At 40.5% G+C, this 21390-nt stretch overlaps 1 long non-coding RNA gene across 2 annotated transcripts in view; it reads right to left on the reverse strand.

Annotated features, from left to right (window-relative positions):
* LOC144050712 (uncharacterized) overlaps window positions 1-21390 on the reverse strand; it is a 93017-nt gene that overhangs the window by 18989 nt on the left and 52638 nt on the right. The window contains exon 5 of one of the 2 annotated variants that reach the window (XR_013293907.1): window positions 10027-10382. The exons of the other annotated variant lie outside the window; for it this stretch is intronic. This is a non-coding gene — a long non-coding RNA (uncharacterized LOC144050712). Of the gene's footprint in view, window positions 1-10026; window positions 10383-21390 lie in introns of those variants that run through there. 2 annotated transcript variants of the gene reach the window in all.

Raw genomic sequence — 21390 nt, forward strand, 5'->3', positions numbered from 1 at the left:
TTATCGCAGTGGTTCTAACAGTTGTAGACACAAACACGTTATTATGGATCAAATAGCGTTCTCTGCCCTTTCGCGGGCTTCACCTTCAGGGCGCTGGTTTGTCAAAGGACTTGTCATGTTATCTGGGTAATCCAAACCACTTTGGATCCAAACATGCATCCTCAAAGCATGTTTTGAGGTTGGCTTTGTGTTGCTAATCATCCCACGGGAATAGCGCATAACAAGTCCACAACAAAGCAAAAGCAACAACAGCCAGAAACAACATTGGAAATCCCCTTTGAGCAGCATGTATTACAGTTGATGTTTTTTTATAGCTTAATACTATACTATGGTAGTTATACTCTAGTCCGAGAGGTATAGCAGTTGCGACGGTTGTTTAGCTAATGTGGCTAGGCAAGATAGGTGGGTAAAGTTCAGGTAAAATATGTATTGTAAGTAGGTAGGTATTGGTAAGCTGGGCTGTCAAAGTCATCCAGACTGCTGGTGGTTTATGGGGGAGAACGGTGGGCTAGTCTGCACCCTGTGAAGTAAATGTATCACTTACTTGTCATTGGGAATAATAAAGTAATATAATTTTCAGCATGGGAGAATGTGTATGCGTGTTTTTGTGTGTGACGGGGCGGGTTAAAATACCGCTAACTGCAAAGGCTGCCTTCATAATCTTAATTTGTCCATTGTTTTGACACTTCACTCGTAACACACACTGAGCCATGTGGATAGTTTTTTTTTTTTTTAACAAATGTGTTATAAAGCTAGGCAGCACCGTGAATACGCGGTTAGCACGTCTGGCTCACGCTTCTGAGGGTTTAGGTTTGGATCCCAGGTTCTCACACATTCCTGTTGTTTTTGTTTGTTTGTTTTTAACATTTTTAAGTCCCCCTCAACCATGTGTATGTAGTAATATCGTGGTTGTTCATTTTTCAAAATGGCTATTGTTGGTTATGAACAGTATATGCAACAAAAGAAGCAGCTATATCAAAAATGCTAAAGTAATTGTTGCTTTGCCTAATGATATCATCGTGTGTACCAATGTGAAGTGAGGAGAATGGAGAAGCATGAAAGGAAACGTGGTTGTCATTGCCAATACATGAAAAAAAAAGACCAAAGACCTCCTCACTCTGCTGTCGCTCGGCCTAATGGGGGGCTAACAAAGAACACAATAGGCAAATCGTAATGAGAGGTTGTCAAACATCGGCATCGCAACTATACCACCTTAAATAAATGCTCCATTCCATTGAAAATCTGTCAATAGCAATACAATATATTCAAGCATCTACTTTTGATGTGAAGAGGCATTTAAGTGAGGTACTGTTAGGTAAGGGAGGCTAGCTAGTAGGTAAGGTAGGCTAGGTAGGCAAGGTTGATACGATAACATAGTGTGACAATGTAATTAAAACAGAAACAGAGAAAGCTCAGTTTTGTACAAGATTTTTCTCAACTGTTTGAGAAGGAAATAAGTGAAGTTGAAATATTTTCTTTGTTGTTGCATTCAATAACAAGACAGAACAGTATAATGTCCATGTCCACTGTGTGTATTATGTCTTCCGGCTGCCCGTGAGATAGACCCCACACACATACATTTATCCCGTAATGGGGCTGGGGGGAGCTAAGGGGGGGGCATTGACAGATGCTTCAAAGTAGCTTTGTGGCCTCGGCCAAGATAGACCCCTCGTCATGCCTGATAAGGCAGGTGGGTGAGGGTGCGGGGGGGGGGGGATCATATGAACTTGTGCACACGTGTCCATGCTGGCCATGTTGCAGCAGCAAAGTTGCGAAGGCCGAAGAATAAACAGGCTGACAAAACGCGCTGGTGTGTATACAGTACACGGACAACATTCGCGACTCGCTACAAGCTGTCCGCTGTCAAACTGTACCAGCCAACAGCAACATCTGCTACGTTTGTCTGAGCAACTTAATTCAAGGTTGTCTCTTGCCGTTCACACAATTGTTCTTTTTAGTAGGTTATTTCTAGTAGTTTTGTTGATTTCCATTGTGACACAATTGGTATTAGGCTTCCTGAAATTATGCCCCAAGTCTTTTCTTTTTCTTTCTTAAATTTTTTTATTTTAGAAAATTGAACCAAATACTGATGATATTGTGTGAATGATTTAGGGGCTACAATTGAGTTTAACTAATGACCAGCATCTTTTTTTTTTTAGGCCAAAAATAAACATGTGTTTTTTTGTCAAAATATGACTTAAGCCATTATTTTAAGAGGGTGATGATATTTAGGGGACGACTGAAACTTGGTAGCTTTCCACCAGCAAAAAAATCAAGCAAAGTTTGGACTTTCTTTGTCAGCTTCACTTTTATGTTTACCCACGTCGCCCCAAGTTTGACCTTTATGGTCTATCTGTGTGAATTGATAAGAAGTTGGATGCTATCTAAAGTTTTTTGTTTTGTTTTAGTACGTAGTCCTTATATCAACATGCTTGAGCATGAGGACGGTAGAATGATGATTATGGTAAAAAAAAAAACTAAGTTGCAGAAGTTGCCAGGTTCTCTTGCACTACGTCTACCACTCAGGTGACGTCACAGAGAAATGCTAACTAATTAAATAAAATCAGATTTTGTTGTTGTCGACCTCATTTAATCATATATTATCAGTGACGTGCAGTGAGCTCTAGGTTTGGGTAGGCAGGCAGTCGCAAATTGAGACGCACACACCAATTACAAATTGGTGTCGGTGACCATATTTTCATTTCCCAAAAAAAAAGAACTCTCAGCCCGACTTCAAGATACTTGATTTTCCAGATACAAGATGCCATACATTCAAACTTTTATTTTAACATATGCCTCCTCTGTATGGGTAGAAAAAAACAAAACATTACTCTCTTTTAAATTCTTACATTTTTTGCTTCGCAAACTTGTTTTTTTTTTAACTTCTTACCCATTGGTACGGCAGCTCAACATTTGTCACTCAGCTAAAGTTCTGGGCCACCGTCACAGCCAGTGCGCAGTCTGCCAGCCACAGTAAACGTTGGCGTGCACAATGAAAAACGGACATTTCAAACCCGCCCGGAAAGAATGTAACAAAGTGAATATCTCCCTGTAAAACTGCATAACTCCTCACAAAATCAAGCTAGCAATAGCAGTAGCAATGCCAAACACCATGTAAAGTGAAACAGCCAGTTAATTGAAGCACATTGAAGCCAGTCTTTCCTCTTGAACCATTTTTTGTTAAAAGTACAAATAAGTCTTTGTCCCTTACTTTGCTGAAGGTCCGGTAGCTACGGCGTTGGTCTCCCATCCTTCAAATGTTGGCGTTTTCCCTCAAAAGAAAGGCGTGAAAATAATGTTATATTCTTCAGAGTGGCGTCATCTTACCGCTGTGCTCTGCACTAAATGTGTTTTGAATTCACGAATGCACTGTGCGAACGTACGTTCGCATAAGAATAATACGTAAAAGGCTGCATAGCGATCTGCCTATTTGCATGAAGGACTTTTCTACTAGGAAACTGACTATGCATGCGCAAACACACATCGCTACGTGGACAGTGCTGGGAAAAAAACAGTAGCGGTGTGCCTTAAGTAGGATAATTTTTGCAGCATTTTTGCCTGCAGGCCAGACAAAGGAATGAGTCATTTTTAATTGAGGTATGAAAATCCCCATATGTTGTCGCTTTTAAACCTATAGGTAGTGTAGTTCTGAAATGAAATACAGACGCTCCCCTACTTACGAACATTCCAGTTACGACCAACGGTACATACGAACATGTCTGCGCGCATGTCAAAAAATGTTCGGAAAGAGATGCTGTAAGTTAGATTTTGTATTGCGCACCTTTTTCCGAGTACTGTAGTGCTTCTTTCCGCCGCTAATACCGACGCTTGGCGCTGTGAGAGCTCACCCAGCATTGGAGGCTCAGCAACGTGTCGAGGAGGAGGAAGAAGAAGAAACGCCTGTCGCTCATAGATAAAGCCATCGCACTCTTGGAGCAGCAAGACCCAAATATTGAAGGTTGCACAAAGGTTGCAAATCAATTGAATGATGCCATACAGTGCTACCGCATCATTTATGATGAAAAAAGAAGAAAACTGTGCAATCGTCGTTAGATCGCTTCTTTCGGCCAGTTTCTAGTAAATCCTCCAAGGAAGATACTCATCAACCCTCATCTTCTTCTCCTCGACCCTCAACTTCTTCCTACATTGAAGTTACGGAGGAGGAAGTAACTTTTGAAGCCCATTCCAGCGATGACGAATAACCTCTCATGATATAAAATCCTCCTCTTCATCCTCTCCTTAAGCATCGAGTACATCTTCCAAAAAGTAAGTTAAACTTAATTTTATTTATCTTATTGCGTACATGTACATACTGTGTGTGTCTCTCGCTCTCTCTCTCTAACATACGTAGTACAGTACTGTACGTATTCTCTTTAAACATAAATTATAATACAAAATATAGCACTGAAGCAACTTACGAACAAATTCACCTTACGAACGATCGCTCGGAACGTAACTCGTTCGTAAGTTGGGGAGCGTCTGTACATAATTAAAATAAATAGAAAAAGCCAACTTTCATTTCGTATCCCATTTCCTGGGATAGGCGGTGCCTACCTTGCCTATTCTGACCGCACGTCACTGTATATCATGTATTATGATAAACCGTCCTGCACTCCAGACACGGTTTGCTATTTTGAACCAGACAATTTCCTCTTTAAGGTTCCATGTGTGTCGTCAGTCCAATGGATTTTCTAATGACTTGCTTATTGAAAAGCTCTCTTCATCAGGTTCAGTCAATTATGGCATATGCATTATCCTTTGCACATTTGTGTCTTGTTTGACCTCCAAATCTCGATATAGCTCCAGACAGCACAAACAAGCGCATATGTCTTTGTTTGAAACAAAGCGCCGTATTGATTATTTGCCTTTGCCAAACAGCATCTTCACCACGCCTTATCCATATTCATCACCAAAACGAGCGCCACCACTTGTTTGTTGTTCCCCCCACCAGCCCCCCACCCCCTTGTGGCCACACGGGTGCAGATTGTTATGCATGGAGTGACACAACCTGTAGGCGCTGCTCAGATGCTTATCGAAGCGGCGCTCTCATCTGATGGCGACGCGTTGCTCGGACAAAAGGTGGACCCTCCTAGAAGCCGCTCATATCTGCTCTTTAACAATTCCATCAGCGGCAGATAAGCCGGCCCACAATAAAAGGCGGCATGGAAATACATGAGGGGGGTGGGGGGGGGTTATCTGCTAGCGGCGATGACAGATAGCACCGCAGACGGTTGAATCATCAAAATGTGCTTTGAAAAATCACATGTACGATACGATAATACAAGCCGGCAAATGTCAACGTAAAATCTGCAAAATCTGTTGCTAAGGCAGGGGTAGGCAAGTTTGGTCCTAGACAGCCGCAGTCCTGCATGTTTTCAGTGTCTCCTGCCTGCAACCCAGGTGTTTCAAATCATCAGCTCACAATTACGTTTTGCAGGAGCTCTCTCAGCTGTGTTCGAGGAGGGAGACGTCAAAACCATGCAGGACTGCGGCTCTCTAGGACCGAACCTGCCTACCCCTGTGCTAAGTGAACAGTAATGGCTCAATAATGATATGTACATTCGCTTTCATAGTGTCTGGATTGTTTGTTTCCTAAAAAGAAGACAAATTATTAATTTGACAGTTTCGTAAAAATAAGACAAACTATTGATGTGACAGTTTCTTAAAAAGAAGACAACTTTTAATGTTTTAATGAAATGAAGATATTAGACTCTGGGAAATACCATAAAAATTGTAAATGTAGGTTAGCGCTTTGGATTGTATTCAGGCCAGTAGAGTAGGCCCTATATGGAATTGCAGTACATTGTATTGATTTGTCATCTATTGTGTGGTACTAATTTATATTAGTGTAAAGTATTGTATCACGTCACATCATATCAGCTCGTACTGCATCACATGGCAGTGTATCATGTCACAAATCACTTTATACTCAAATGTCCATCAATCACGTGCTTAGTCTAGCCAGCGCTTGGCACTGCTCGCGTTTGCTTCAGGACGACTTTTCTGTGATTTATCCTGTTAATGCAACTTTCCACGCTGTCGAATTCCTCTACGCTCGACGCTCACTAGCCGCCTTGTGATTGACAGGTAACCCCCAACCCAGTGCCCCTGGCCCTTGCACTACTGCTGCCCAGCCACCAAAACCGATAGGCACTCAAGATCATCAGGCTGATAGGGAAGATGGCAAATTCTGTGAGATGTCGCCGCTTCCCGTTTTTATCCCGAGTTGCAAAGTTCCCAAAGATTTGCAGCCTGTTTGCAGAAGGGAAGAGCAAGAGAGCGTGAGGGACTACTTTGCATGCTGGGAGCTGACGACGACGTCCCTGAGGGGGAGAACAATGGTGATGGGGGACGGCTTTCTATGCAGCAGGGGAGAAATCTCCTTCAGCTTGCACACGCACACACAGACACACTTCCATGGCTCACCCCCAACCTTTGGAACTGCACGCGTACGCATGTCTGCAGGGATTTATGACCTGTCACCTCAGCATCTGTTGGGGGTGGGGGTGTCATCTGCATGTCACTCTCGTGAACGTCGTGTATCACTCAGTCTCGGGGGGCAACACAGGGAGAATTGTAAAGAAAGTGCACAAAACAATATGATCAAGATATAAAATATATGACGTGATCCAATGCAATACTATATGATATGATTACGATACCGCACTACAATATGTGACAAAAAACAATACTATGTTGCAATATGATACAGTATAACTGGATAACCTCTGATGCAGTCTACAATAGGACATGAATCGAGACAATTCGATAATATATAATACAATCCGAGACCGTATCAAGTGCCACAATATGCGATGTCATAGAATACAATATGATGCGACAAGATATGGCACCATACGCTTTGATATAATACAGTACAAAACGAAACGATTTGATGTGACGTACGATCCAATCGGATACAGCACAATCCAATTCAATGTAATATGCTACGGAATATAACATGAAGCCACATTTACAATCGTATTCCTTATGAGTCGATACTGTGTACGATACCACATGATGCATCGCAATATGGTACTATACTGTATTATACATTGGAATACGATACTGTGCAATATGGTGATACCATGGGCTTCTCCCAAACAGTACAAAATGGCATGATTTGATATGCATATGCATTAATACTAACGTTGAGGTGCAAAAAGTTATGTTAGCATGATACTATACAATAGAATACGGTTCAATATAATAAGATGCAATTCGATACAATACGATGTGACTTGATACTGTATGACAAAACACGTTGTACCGTACAACATATACAGTCAGAGGTGCATAGTAACAAGTTACATTTACTCCGTTACATTTACTTGAGTAACTTTTTGAAAAAAAATAACTTCTAAGAGTAGTTTTGCCACACAATACTTTTTACTTTTACTTGAGTAGAGGTGTGAAGAAGTAACGCTACTCTTACTCCGCTATATTGGGCTACACTAGAGTCGTTACCTGTTGCCCCATTCATACATTAGATTTACGGTATTTTCATGCGAGCGCTCCGCTTGACTGACTTGTGTGGGAGCATTTCCGCTGCCAGGCCGCCATATTTTTGTCTATCTGATGACATTGGCTTCATGTTCAAGCAGTTACTCAGTACTTGAGTATTCTTTTCAGTGAATACTTCTTTACTTGTAGAGTAAGCGAGAGGAGAGCATGAGTGATGATTCCCAGCAGCCACCAAAAAGCATCAAGCAAAACTGGAAGAGAGCAAGTAAGCGAGGACTGCTGACACAACAGAATTTCAGGGGGGGCCTCTTGAAGAAAACATGAGCTGAAGGGAAGAAGAAGACGTCAGCCAAATGCAATTTCTCACTCGACTTTACGGCAGCTTACGAAACTCGCTGAAATGGCCTCATCAAACAGGCTAGACTAGCATACGGCCACTCATTTAACTGCATTACAGTCGGTTAACTGATGTGTATCTGTCATAACAAGACATTCACAATTCCTGCTTGTCTTCTCTTGATCAATAGCTTGAAGAACATCACAGTTGTTTGGGGTCAGACTTCATGACAAATGATGGTCAATGTGACAGTAGAGGTCAGTATTGACGAATATAAGGCAATATACCGTTCAGTATGATTGGGGATACGAAAGAATACAATCGGATGCAACACGGTACGATACTATATTAAATCTTTAGTAGGACATGATACAAATTTGATCCGATATGATTTGACTTTGTCTGATATTTGATACGATGCGGCTTTATATGCTGCGGTATGATAATATGATGTCGTTATATTATGCAATGCAATGCAATGCAAGGCAAGGATAGGCCGGTGTATTTCTTTTCTTATCACAGTCGAGGTCCAGGCGTAGAAGTAAAAAGTCAGCACAGGGATGTAGAAGGACAAGCTGCACTCCACTTGAGAGAGAAGTAGCTCAAGAAGAAGAAAAAGTGAATTTGTCTTGGCGGGAGCACACAAGATGTCCAGTGGTGCGTCAGAGATGGATTTTTTCCTGTTGGACGGAACAATGTGGTGTGTTCCTGACCGTAAACGCAGTCATCCTTCAGGAAACTCCGTGGCACCGTCGACTCCCGCTGACTGATGGCACTGTCAAGCAGTAAAAAAAAAGATAAAAAAAAGATTCTCCCGCCCACAGGACGGCACGAGGACGTCTGGATCTTCGGTGTACACAAGTACAGGGAAACCGCAGGAACCAGGACAAAATGCTCAGAGAAAACTTGCTTGGAAAACTTCCAAAATCTTGACAAAAATGCCTCTTATGTTCATCAAAGACTCAAACGTGTAGATGTTAATGAAAATCTGCTGTTTTACTGGATTTTGACTAATATTGCAAGGCCCAGAGAATATTGCGTTATAGTGCTATAAAAACATGGAACCTACCAAAAGAAAGAGGGGGTGGGGGGTATATTTCTATCTGTTTCGGTTTTGCAGCAATTAGCATTAGAATATAGCCAAGTTTCATCATTTTTCACAAATCTGTATATAACTGTGGGTAAATTAGCTTTTTTTTCTACATGGCCCTGGTTGGTTTATTTTGCTCTGCTACCACCTGCTGGCCGTTTTTGTAATAACTACCATTTTTTTTCAACCGTTCTCTGCAGTTGAGAGGCTGCACAAAGCTGCTCTAGTATAAAAAATTAAATAAGAAGTATAAATACGCCACTTAAAATATTTAAAATAGAACATATTTATACATTTTGGGGAGCAAATGAGTTTAGAAACAAAACTAAAGTTTATGGCGAACCCGTGTTAACGTTATTGTCTTTGATGCTTTGGGCATTTGTCATTGAGAAGAGGAGGTACTCCTCTGAGAAAAAAATGGTTTGAACATCACCAGCCAATCTGCAAACTTTGGATGCTAAATGCCATCTTTAAGCTTTGAACAAGCAATACAATCATCGGCATTCATTCCTTGCTCCCCATTGGAATTTCTTCTTCTTTCTTCCTGGTTCTTGTAATGTCTTGTCAGTGATGTTGTATCCAAATTATTTTATCCAAATAAAATTGAAAAAAAAAAAAACTTAATTATGAGCCAGTGGCAGCTAACAGTGCTAGCAGCGAGTCATCGGATTACTTTTCAGAAGCATTTAAAAAAACGCTAATCACATTTTGATGCTGATCACTTTAACAAACTGGGCTTACGCAAATGTGCTGTTTTAGTCAGCAAAATCGCTACTGTGGGTTGCCGTCACTTTATCTCATAGAACAAAATCTATGGGGAGAGAATGGTCTAAAATGTTTCAATAGAGGAAAATGATATACTGCAAAGTACATTTCCTATTTTACAGCTTTTTTTTTGGGGGGGGGGGGGATTACGCACAATGACTACTCGTAATCTGAAGTTGACAGAAACACATACTTTAAAAACTAATTAAAGAATAAATTCTCACTGGTGTTGACAAAAACATGAATTGTACAGTCCCTTGATGTATATTAAACAAGTATGGAACATTCCTGGATTGTCTTTGATGTTTAGTATTATCTTAAATACTGGACTTTATACATGATCACATGACCACTTGATGTTTTGGAAAATATCTCTGAAAAGTGTCTGTGATGTTGAGGAAAGCGCATGTTACATTTTAAGACCATACACATGCATGGAATGTGAATATTTTCAAAAACTTAACTAACAGTCTTCTTATCATCTTTGATGTTTATGAAAAGACAACACTACATCCCTCATCGGCCTCATTTACACAGTGGAGCAGTGAATGAATGTGGCTCACACTGATGTTTTACACAAGACTTTTAATCCGGGACGTCTTCTTACTCTCATTGTTGGAAGCGCCTGCGACTCTGTTATTTTTACTCATGCTCCTCCTTTTGGCTGTGTGTCATTCTTTCATCCCATCACACAAAAGCCGTCTTTGTGACGGGAGAAGACGAGTCCTGGAGAGAAGAAGCGTGTCAAGGCTTGAACATATTTGAATATGTTGAGCGAGCAGACGAATGCGGCGTATCCGTTTGAAACAAAATAAGACCAAAAAAAAAAAAAAGTAGTGGAAGTGATGCAGCTGGGAGAGTTCGTTCCGGGTGACCCTGCAAGGATGAAGAGCGGTGCGCATCCTGGCGGGGGTGACCTCGCCGGGCCGGGTGACACCGAGGAAGGATGGTCCAGGTGGAACCTTTGACTTCCCCGAGAACAACTGAGCTCACTGGCCACAATTAATCTTCATTAAAAACTATGTTGTCTGCTCTTCTTGGCCCCCATATACCAACTTTGTGCATGGAGGTGGACAAACTTTACCTCACTAGGACAATACTTGGAACAATAAGGTTCATTGAATCCTGACCAGGATGTATAATTGCGCCCCCCCCCCCCAAAAAAAAAAAATTGGTATAATATATTCATAACGCAGGGGAGTAGCATAAAAAGACTGCTGTCATTGTACAGTGAACATGTAAAATATAAAAAGGACTCTATAAAAGTATGAAATCAATAATTATGTTCACACATTACATTCTGTCTCTTTTGAGTACTAAACACTCATTTTTAGTTCACAGTATCAAACGTACGGCCCGCGGGGCGGATCAGACCTGCAAAGGGGTTTAATCCGGCCCCTGAGATGATTTTGTAAAGTAAAGAAAATTTGTAATGTCGGACCAATTAATCAGCCGGCCACAAACAAAACATATAAATGTGTAATTTCACAAGCAATGCTCAAATGAGCAATGCAATTTGAACATGGAATTACCCTGGATGTCATTATTTTACACACAACCTAAAGTTACGGTTTGTTTGGAAAAAAATAAAAATAAATAATTGAAAGACATAAATGTTACTGGTAACATAATGACATATATGACATATAACGCCCTTATAACTTCATTAACTGTGCCATAATGCATTCTGGGAACTATATATATGCAAAACAGGTAGGTATAACATGTCCGTTCCATTTGTATTTGTGTGTGTGTGTTTTTTAAACCAATATAATTACAGTTGAGCGCCCACAATTTAGGTCTGGCCCACAAATAGCAAAAATCTGCGTATAATTGACGGCAATTGTTTTAAAGTTAAATAACATGATTTTACCGATACGGCCCACTTGGCAACATGTTTTCCTCCATGCAGCCCCTGAGCTAATAGGAGTTTGGCACCCATGGTTTAAAATAACTTTAGGTGTTTTGTTCTCTTTTGCACCTCTCAAGTTGACTTTAAATTGTCTTTACTGTCTATGGCTAGACTAGCGATGGGCGTATCAATTCTGTGGTTTTGATATATTGATATCGATTAAGTATCGACTATGCTCATGAAGTATGAGAAAAGATACTCAGTCTGCTAGTAGGCGTGGCTCTATTTTTGTGTTTGAACTACAAATTATTCCTGATGTTTGCAAAGACAATAGGCGTAGTAAAATGCAAACATTAGTTGTGTTAGATTTAAAAAAAAATAAAAAATACAAGCTTTTCTTTTCACTCCATCAGTGGATCAACCCACTGGATGGCTCATAAAAGTCAAACAAATGCTTTCACGTGGCGTCAAACCCTGATCGAGATTAAGCAGCGTGACAACGCTGTAGAACATAACAACTTATTCTCAAATGAGCAGCAGGAAAATAAAAAGTGTTTCACTCAATTCCAGACGCGGGTCTCTGGTGAGCTCTGAAATCATCACCCCGGCCGCTTAAATTGCGATACAACGTTGCATTGTTCCTGAGGGGACAGCTTCTTAGTTTTTAATAACGTGTTTTTGTTAGCCGTAAATGTGGATCGTAATGTGCTCTTAATGCGTTTATGTGACAAACATGGTGCTGATAGCACAATGCTTTGATTCTACAAAAAGCAGGAATTAATTCCTCCCTCTGTGACGCGTCGGAGGATTTGTGTCATCGAGACAACGGCGTTCGGCGACTTCCTTGGAGAAATAACTTCACCCGCTACAATTTCCTTTAATGAGGCAAGGAGGGGGAACATCTTACGGAAGCAGAGGGGGTGTGGAGGGTTCATCACACTAATAATAAGGAACATTCATTTTGGATCTGAGCTTGCTGCAGATTCCTCTATTGCATCTATCTTTTGTATTATACTGACTGACAAAATAATCTATAAATGATCTTTCATATCAACATAAACAGCACTCGCTGAATACTCTTAAAAGGTCATGTAAGGGGAAATAAAAAGTCCTATGAATTTGGCACACCACGAAGAAGAGTGCCGTTAAAGAACTTAAATTGTGATGACGTCATTATTTACAAGCTAACGATATGTATTTTTTGCTGAAACTGGCATTCATTTTCAATTATTTCAATTTTGGAGCAACAATTACCAATTTAGAGAGAGACCGTTTTTTTTTTTCAAGGGCCAATACGATACCTATTATTAATAGTCAAGGACACCGATAACCGATATTTGGAGCCAATATTCATTTTCACAAAAAGGGAAAATATTGGCATCAAAATTTTGAAAAAATACTAACTCCAGCTCTTAATTTTTGCTTTTATTTATTTATGTATTTTTATTTTAAAGCATATGCTTATTGAGGAACTCAGGGTTTGTAAAAGTATATATATATATATTTTTTATCTTAGTCAATAGACATCTTTGTTTTAAAAAATCTAAAACGTCCGAGATATACCAGAGGCATTAGCATATTTTCAAAAGTGAAATAAAGACTTAAATAATTGATTCTAACTCATTTCATTAAACTTAATCAATGATTAAGTTGGTCTAACGTAATACAAGACACATATTCACAGAAGACTGTGTGATTATGAAGCCATATTTTTCAACTACTGTTGCTCGTAATTTTTGGCCATCGTATTCGGAGTCGTCCGAGCCAAACTAGGTGTGACGTCTCATGCTCACGCTCTACTCTACAAAGTCACTCTGAGTAAAAGTGACTTTGAATCAAGCTGATGATCACATCTTGTAATTGTCACTGCGCTGTTTTGTGTGCGTCTGACAAGAAGGCAAAGGTGCCCTATAAAAAAAAAAAAGGGGGGGGGGGGGCGCGGCCGTGATGCTGTACTTAAAATGAGACACAGTCCTGTTGCTCACGGGTACATAAAATTTTATTGTCCTTACACAGGGGGGAAGCTTTGGGGGGTTGGTGGAGGTGTCTCGAGCTTGACTTGCTGCATCATTACCGGACCAGTGGCTCACGATTGTGACCCTCCTTCCTTGTGAACAGTGTAGACAGTAAAAGTAATTTAGTGACTTATATGATTACTTGATATTAAAAGTAATTTAGTTACTTTACTGATTACTTGGTTTGGTTACTACTAAGTTTGGTAAGTTACATTGAACAGCTGTAAACACCGCCCCAACATAAGCATGGCAACCAGTTTTGCCAGTACTGTGTCTGTTAACGCTAACGTTAGCCGTCACACACACTCCTTACGCCAAACGTCAAGAAACTTGAGAGGTCGGATTGATACCATGGTATTTCGTCAATGACAAACTTAATAGCCATTTTGCTACCTTTAGCTTTCTTTCCCGCCCGTCTCTTCTAGCAGCACAGTGAACCACCGACAGCTTTATGCTAGCATGAGTTGTGTGGTTAGCTCCCAAGTCTTACTAGGTGGAATGAACCATTTTGCATGTTTGTGAGTGAGTTATATGTAGCGTGTGTTTTATTTTATATTTGACACAAAGCCAGCCATTTTGGTTTAAAGCAGCCACTTGGGCAGAATTCCAGGCCCTCAAAAAAAGATGACTAAGAAATTTTTCCAAATTAACCCCATTAAGAAGCAATTGTACAAAACAGATGGTTGAGGCTAAAGTGTGAAGTTTTGTTTGCTACATTCGCAGATTTTGATCAAGAATGAGGTAAGGTTTTTAGGTGGGTTTCATTGCTGTTATTATGAAATACACCGTCCAATGATTAAAAAAAAATTCCCCCTAACTTTTCTCAGACTAAATTAAGATCCTGGAACTGTCATGTTCCCTATTCATTAATTTTTTTTGTCCAGCGTTTTTTATCCAAAACTTTCTTGAAGAGAACCTTTTGTTTAAGTGCAACAAACATTGCGAGCAGCTGGCAAGTCGAAGACGAAATATGGCAGAGATAGAGTTAAATGGGTGGTTTGTGTGTGTGTGTGTGTGTGTGTATGCACACATAGGCTGACATTTAACAAGGCAGATGGGTCTTTTAGAGCATTATGTTTATCATTAAAGAAGGGCCCCAATCTGTTTCTGCTTCTTGCCAACAGTATACACACCCATCAACAGTATACTCATGCATCAATAGTACAGTATACATACACCACTTAGAAAACAACAGATGTTTGGGGCGAGAACTCAAATGTTGTGCAAAAAAATGATGTCGCACAATCATCCAAAGCATTTTTTGTGTAATATAGCTTTATTTTTGTGGCTAACTTATTTTTATACTGGCGGGAAAATCCATGCATTGTCAATATTGCGAGTGTTTTCATTTTGTCTTTGCGCATTTGACTGACGCGTCTTCACAGGCAGGCAGTGACCTTGTGCGGGACAAAGTGGGCCAATGACGGCCTGGCTGCTCCTGATAAAACAAGAGCGGATAGAATTAAAGACCCGGCGTGACATTTAAGGAGACTCGGGTGCGGGCTGATGAGGATGAAGCGAAGCTGATTGAGGAGCAGATGTACTCGTACGCCAGCAGATGGACGTGATTTAAGTAGGAACAACTAAAACTAAAGGCGGCTGTTGTGTTACTCACACTGAAGAAGAAGACGACTAAGAGCCAATGCCCCGATGTTAGGAAACAAAGCCAGAATCTATTCATGTGCTCCTAAAACTGAAATAACCTCCTGGAATCATAGAAATTGTCCTTCAGGATTTTGTGGGACCACAAGTTGTGGACTTAAGTCACTAAACAAATAACTACACATTTTAGAAGACATAAGCAAGGTAAACTCGGTAAAATCATCTGAGGAAGTGGCATTGTCATTTTCAGCACATTGACAACTCGCGTGTCCATAAACAGAAATGGAGTAAGGAGGAAGAAGCTTTGACTGCTGATGTAACTTAATTAGTATTACATACTGAATAAGTGAATCATGTGCTTCTGTTGCCAATATGACACCAAGGCGGAGCAAATGAGACAAATCAGGCCATTTTATGGGACTGTAATTGAAAGCATGGCGCAAATACGAAACCTTGACGACACGAAAACATGTCGCAGATGTTTTCTACCAAACACCAGGATGAGTGTTTGGAGCAAGGTGTGTGTGTCATATGCCTGCATGCATCCGAGTGTGTGTGTGTGTGTGTGTGTGTGGTCTTGTTTTTGTTACATAGCGGGGGCCAACATTTCGGGATTTCACAAAGTTGTGGGGCCCAGCCGTCCATGTGGGGCCATTTTGCTGGGCCCCACAAGTTTAGACCTCTTTTTGAGGGTCAAGACTTGGTTTTAGAGTTTAGGTTTGAATTGGGTTATGGTTGAGGTTAGAGTAAGGATTAGGGGTAGGCAATCATTTTTGATGGTTGAAATTAGGGGAAGGGGCTCATTATGTCAATGAGATGGCCCCACAAAAGATAGTAAAACAAACTTGTGTGTGTGCGTGTGTGTGTGCGTGTAGCACAGCTGCAACCGAGCAAAGTTATGAATATTCATTCACACATTAACTTGGGTCATCATCATCAAGATTTGACCTCTGAATTAGTTGCATCATGCTTATTTTTAGATATTGTGCGACATGCATGCAAATCAAGTATACCGGTTTCTAATTGGGGATCATTTGGTCCAATTCCCAAGTAAACGTTCATCCAAATATAAGCTCAGGAAATGGTGATCTTAAAAGTAAAATGGCTGACTTCCTGTTCAATCTATCTTGGTTTTGGGTTCTTGCAGCTTTTTCCTGTGTCTCAATATATTGTATTGCATCCTTATTTTAGACACATCTTCCTACAAGTTGTATTAAATATCTGTTAGTGGTGCAAGAGTCAAGCGTTTTTATCAGCGTTCCTGATTAACCGTGCTGAAACTGTGCAATGATGAAAGACAATATAGATGTAAGATAAAAAGATAAGGAGATACGATAGTGACATCTTAGTTATTAAAAAAAAAAAAAAAAAGTGGCAAAATGCAATCAGATTAAATACTCATTCCATTATTAATATGGCATGAATTGAGGGTGACTCGGGTGGGTGGAGAAAATATACATCCAATACACTCTGTTTGTTTACAGGAGTGATTGGTTCCTGGCAGATCGGCCTCCAACAAGATAGTTTGGAGATGATCCAGGCTGGAGTAAAAATTTGGAGCAGGAAGTCGGTCTAAACTTACAACGGGTCAAAACATGTCTAAATACTGGTGCAGCTGGTCTAACGTGCTTTTGGTACTCTTGCAGACATAAATGTATTTCATTCATAAAGATGTTAACATGAGATTTTCCAAACAGAAACATAACAGGCAGGTTGAAAAGAATGAAAGGAACCTCTTTGATTGGCTATGATTGAAGTCTCTGCTGTGACCACTCCCACAGCGGCATATTAAATTGAGCCCATATTGCATTGGTGGATAAGAGGCCTTAAAGCTGATCAAAAGTAGCCTCAAAAAGTCTTTAATTGGCCCTATAACATGCAGCTACCCTGGAGATTGTTTTCCCCTCGAAAATCACAAATAATTTTCACCTCTTTTGGCCACTTATGGCTTGTAATCATTTCACGCCTACGACTGACTGCGTGTTTACACGCCAGTTTTCAGCCATATGACTAATATAATTAGCGTGCAGACAAAAAGAAAGTGTTTTCCCGTATGGGGAACATCCGTTCACACGAAACACTCTTATGCATATTAACCGTGCCGCGCCAACGGGGTGCCATGTTTTTGTGCATTAATAATAAAGAAGAAAGATGACAGAGGAGTCTTGTTTTACACACAATCGAGGTTTTAAGCTCCTTCTCCTCTGTCGGTGGTTTCTATCATCTCCTTGTAAAGTTTTTTTTTTCTTTCTTTCCCGGCTGTCACTTTTTACTCGCTTGCCACGCGTGCGGTCGGTGTGATATTTCCCGCCCGCGCCGTCAGAGGCGTTCACCCCGGGGCCCCAAGTTTGCGTCTCATTAGTGACGCCGGATGAAAGTAAAACCGCAGCCATCAAAACATCGGCTAATTGTGTAAAAGTGGAGACAAACAAGGGTTCAGATTAGAGGCGGGGGCCGCGGATGCATGGAGGGACTCACTGACTCATGACACGTCCCCTGCCATGCTGCGATTGAATTTTGGAAACAATACATTCACGGTGATTTTGTTTTTTGTAAAGACACAACAGGGTTATAATAGTTTTGGATTATTTATTTTTTTATTACTATTACAGTCAGTTTATATTTCATTTCAACTTTAGTTTTTTTACTTCAATTAGTTTGAATGGGGTAGATGCCACGGACTTCCGACTTCCGGGTTTTAGACATCAGCGCCGTTTCCACTGCTGGCCGTGTTCCAACACTCGCACCCCCACCCCTGCGCCCCCCAACCGCGAGCTCCCGCTCATCGGCGGGAGGGCGTCTCGGCTATCTGAAATGCTTCGGACACTGAGACAGACACTACACACTCGCAGCCTCGCACCCGTCGACGGGAACGCGCAACCGATGGGCACAAAGGCGGAAGCGCAAGTATTGGGACGCGGCCCTCCACACATCGCAAACCGGAAACGGAAACAAAGTTGATGGGTGAAAACCCGGAAGTCGGAAGTCCCGCCTCCTCCGTGGCATATAGTCCATTAGTTTTTAGAGCGGGTTTGCTTGTTTGTTTTATTAGTTTTTTTCAAGTGTGTTTTGTTTTAGTATAGTTTGTATTAGTTTAAATGTTAGTTTCAGTTTTTGTATATGGAGTATTTGCGGAGTGCAAGATTTAAAAGAAAAAAAAGGTATTGTGAAAAAAGTAACGTAAACTACAACACAAACGGCTGTTTGACCTTCCTAGCTCTGTAAAGCCAAACCGTAATATGGAAAGAAATACTAATATAACATACAAGGTTATTTTAGTTAACAAAACGAAAAAACTAAAATTAAAAAAAACAATTTAGTTAAAGAAATAAAATAAAAACGAAAAAAAAAAATATTTTTTTTTAAACGAAAACTAACTGAAACACTATTTTATGTTTACAAAAATAACTACAACTATAATTATATTTGTTTCAGTCATTGGGAATTTATTTAATACATAAGCCTCTGGGGATGATTTTAAATGTGATTTGAAGTGTATTTATTTTTATATTAACCGGAATAAAGACATTTGAGAGTGCGTCACAGAGAAGTGATGTCATCAAGCAGCAGCCAATAGAAAAGCACCTTGAGATTACATCGCTCCTAGGCGACAATTTTTCCTGCTTGACTTTTGGCTCGACTTGCTTTCTCATTTTACTCAGCTGAAATGCAACGCTAGCTAAGAAATGTGTTACTTTTTTCATTCTACCATGGTATTTATTAAATATTACGCACAAATAATACACATAAAAAATAATAATAATAATACTGGCATTTTCTTTTAATTTTAATTATTTCATTAGTTTTCGTTAACTATAATTGCCTTGCTGCACAGTGGACTAGTGCATTGTTTCTGACACTTTTCTGTGCCAAGGCACTAACTTTACATCTGAAAAATCTCACATCACACCAACAGAAAAAGCGGGTTTAAGAGGTCTGATATTTTCTACTGATACTGTCGCTTCCACATCATGAAATTGAAGAATTATGGACCATCGATCGGAGGCAGCAGTATTCAAAGGAGGTGAGCGGCCAGAATGATGATTTCACACATTTTCGACAGGTCGGGACAAGATCTGCTGTTGCTGTTCTATTTGGAAGCCACTTAAAAGCTGCGGGGGATCGTCTTGGAGAGAAGACACTATTGATTGAAACAAGACGACAAAAGGATGCTCGGATGCCGACATGCCGGAGAGCTGACAGGAGAGAGGACATCATTGGCCATGCCAGAGACTTTTTGGACTGTGGATCATTTGTAGCCATTCTGTTCATTTCTATTGTAGTTGCGCTGTTAACCTTGTTGGAGGTACTGAACCCCACCAGTTTCCAATGCAAATTCACAGAACCCTTTGTTATTGATTTTATTTTATTTTTCTAAAATTCAAGCCATAGGTATGGGGTTTTGTGACCATTGTGATGTGCTGGACAAGAGTTGCTCAACTTGGGAGCAAATCATGCCGTTAGGGGCAGCAAATAGAATGCAAACAGCAGAGGCCCCAGAATTGAACCCTGTGGAAAACCAGAAGTTCTGTTATACATGTGAATTCATATTGCACATATTCATCGTTCCGACCACTTTCTTTTTTTGCTCAACATAGTTAAAATGAAGGCATTAGAATAATAAAGGTAAAGGAATCACACGACGTACAATCACAACAGCCATAAGTCGACTACTGAGCACAGCAAATTCCCAGCAGCACAGATATGCCAAGCAACACAGCATGATCACCTGCAGCCAATGATGGCCGAGCAGAGCGTATCATCACAAATCAGATGAGTCGGGTATGTGTCTTGACCTCTGTCAAACCCCTGACTGACTCACCGAACTGGAGTTTGATCGAACCCACGTTAAGAACTACTCTCTTATTGGGTATGATGTCGGTTAGCAATCACAATAATTTACATAACGTACATACATGTGTGTGGTGTTGTGTTTATTAAGTACGACAACGTGTCGACTAAGGAATATTTTAAGTCATTTTGTTTATTTTTATTGTGCAAGTTGCTAGCCATCGTTAAAAACTGGCAAGTAACAGTTAGGGATAGATCGGCGCCGATGTTGGGCATTTTGATGAATATCGGTGTCGACCTTTATTCCAAAACCTGACGGCCGATAAAAGGTAAAGCTAAAACCATTTTAATCTCAAGGAACTATTTAAAATTTCAGTTAACTTAGTAAGAGATGCTGCTGACCCTGGGAACCTTTTTTTTTTTTTTTTTTTATAATTTTGGGAAAACAGCAGTATTGTAAGTTTATATTTACTTTTTAAGACATACTGATAACCTCTGGAGCACCCAGATTATTATTATTTTTTTATTTAAGAAATTTTATATTAAGTATATTGTCCAAGTATTAAAAACAAACCCAAAAAATTACCATTTTGAAAAGGCTGAAAAATTGATCAATAAGCATTAATTGCTTCAACAAAGACAAGATTGGTATTTGTATTATTTTTTTTAATTACGCCAATATTGCATCCCCCCCTTTTTTATTTTATTTTACTGACAGTTAATATTGGCTTCAAATGTCAGTTATCGGTCTCCTAGACTACTAATAATCGGCATCGGTATCGGCCCTGAAAAAAACATATGGGTCTATCTCTAGTAACAGCCGTATTACATGAATTGTATGACCCAAGAAAACAACCTTGTATGTGATTCATTCCATCCTGTCGTCTACTAAGCACACACCCAAAAAGTATCCTCGCACCCGAGCGGCGATCTTTACAGCCAATCTCCACTTCAATCCAATCCAACGAAAGGCCGCCAATCTCGCCCCTTGCCTGGTCTTATGCGCCAGGAAAGGTCGGCTGGATGGACGTGATTCATGCGATGTGCTGGGAAACGTTCACTTGTTATTAGGAAGGACACGGACGAGCAGGAGGAGGTAGTAGGAAGAGGCGGGAATGCCGGCCAAGCCAGATTGTGTGGTCTGAGTGGCTATTAAAAGTGACAGCGCCGAGGCCTTGGAGTCTGCGAGGCGCCTGATTACACCTCGCCCCTCTTCGCCCCCACCAGCACCACTCCTCCTATTGACTGTGCTTAGGATGTAGCTTTCCATTTCCTGCCCAAATAAATTGAAAGTCAGAAGTAATTTGCCTGATGGGGGGGGGGGGGGGGGGTTGCAGGTGTTTTTGCTACCCCTACCACCATCCCCTTTTATTTTGATCTTCAAAGTTGCTGAATAAAAGAAAAAAAAATCTCTCGGCCTTGGAAATCAATTGGAACCCGTGGCTCTTTGATAAGGACGGGCCTGATTCTCAGC

Source organism: Vanacampus margaritifer, chromosome 4 (assembly GCF_051991255.1).
Source record: "Vanacampus margaritifer isolate UIUO_Vmar chromosome 4, RoL_Vmar_1.0, whole genome shotgun sequence".
Classification (NCBI taxonomy): Eukaryota; Metazoa; Chordata; class Actinopteri; order Syngnathiformes; family Syngnathidae; genus Vanacampus; species Vanacampus margaritifer.